Raw genomic sequence first — 1,287 nt, 5'->3', positions numbered from 1 at the left:
AAAGGGGACGTGTAGCAGCCCCAGTGGCCTAATGGATAAGGCACTGGCCTCCTAAGCCAGGGATTGTGGGTTCGAGTCCCATCTGGGGTGACTCTTTTCCCCTCCCGGGATCCACGCGGGTTCCGGGGGTGCCCCGGCGTGGGGGGGGGTTTTGCCGCTGCCGTGAGTGGGGATTGACCCCTTTCTGCAGCCCTGCCCTCCCCTGGCTCAGGCATCTGGAGCGCGGGGTGTTGTGGGGTAAAAACAGGCACAGCCTGGGAACCTTTAACCTCTGCAACGCTCAGCCCTTCCAAAGCCTGGTGTCATGCGCTGGCAAAGCTGTTTTAAGCAAAATTTTGCAAATCTTGCTGTAAAATCAGGGGAAGGGGACCTGAGCAGTGGGTGATAGGTGGCGGTGCGGTCTCCTGGTCATGGGAGGTTCCACCTGAGGTTGGTGCTGTCCCAGTTGATGTTTGCGTGATGACTTTCAGTGTCAGAAATGCGGCTGGAGCAGCGACATCCTCCTTGCTTGTAAAGGCCAGGGCACACACGGAGCTGCAGACACCTTTGCCTGGGAGAGGGGGGAGCTGGCAGCCGTCCCCATCCCATGCGGAACAGCTTTAGGCAGGAGAAAACTTAATATTTTTGCTCACCTTGCTGGGCAGGGCATGCACAGGGCGGGAGGTGGCCAGTGCCTGGGGCAGGGTTTCCTGGGAGGGATGCTGGGATGCATTGGTGTGGTCCTGCAGCCTCTTTTGGGGAAGATGGGGGATTTGAGCTCTTTGCAGATGTAAATGCTGATCTGGGATGTATAAGGGGAGAGCCCCAAAGCCCCCCTTTCCAAAGGGGACTGGGCAGTGGCAGGGCTCTGTGAAACCCTGGGGGTGAGCGGAGAGCACTTTCCTCTCTTATTTGGCTTTTTGCCTAAAACAGAACCACCTCTCCTCACCCCAGGTGGGACTCGAACCCACAACCCCTGACTTAGAAGGCCAGTGCCTTGTCCATTAGGCCACTGGGGCCCTGGAAAAAGGTGAAAAAAGTGTAATTTCAGGATTTTTGACATCATCCCCCCCCCTCCCCCCCCCGAAGCAACCTGATGTAGGGGTGCTGAAACCCACCATGTTACACTACAGAGCTTCGTTCTGTTTAAACAGGGTCCGCTAAAGAGGGACTCTTGAAGCCTCTGAGTCTCAATCTGAGGTTTTTTGGTGTTCCACCTCAAGGGCCAGAAGCCTCCTGTACTTAACAGGGTGTTTTCTGCCTTTTTAGTGCTCATAGAGAACGACTGTCTCCTGCCAAATTCCTGCT

At 56.0% G+C, this 1,287-nt stretch overlaps 2 non-coding genes across 2 annotated transcripts; one reads left to right on the top strand and one right to left on the bottom strand.

Moving 5' to 3' along the window:
• The first annotated feature begins 17 nt into the window (after positions 1-17).
• Positions 18-90, top strand: TRNAR-CCU. The gene has a single exon. It is a non-coding gene; the product is annotated as a tRNA-Arg (tRNA).
• Positions 91-925: 835 nt separating this feature from the next.
• TRNAR-UCU lies at positions 926-998 on the bottom strand. Its single transcript has one exon. It is a non-coding gene; the product is annotated as a tRNA-Arg (tRNA).
• Between the last annotated feature and the right edge of the window lie 289 nt (positions 999-1,287).

The sequence above is a fragment of the Cariama cristata genome, unplaced genomic scaffold (assembly GCF_000690535.1).
Source record: "Cariama cristata isolate BGI_N322 unplaced genomic scaffold, ASM69053v1 scaffold22311, whole genome shotgun sequence".
Classification (NCBI taxonomy): domain Eukaryota; kingdom Metazoa; phylum Chordata; class Aves; order Cariamiformes; family Cariamidae; genus Cariama; species Cariama cristata.
The sequence above is the reverse complement of the archived record's forward strand: the minus strand, read 5'-3'. Positions and strand labels throughout refer to the sequence as shown.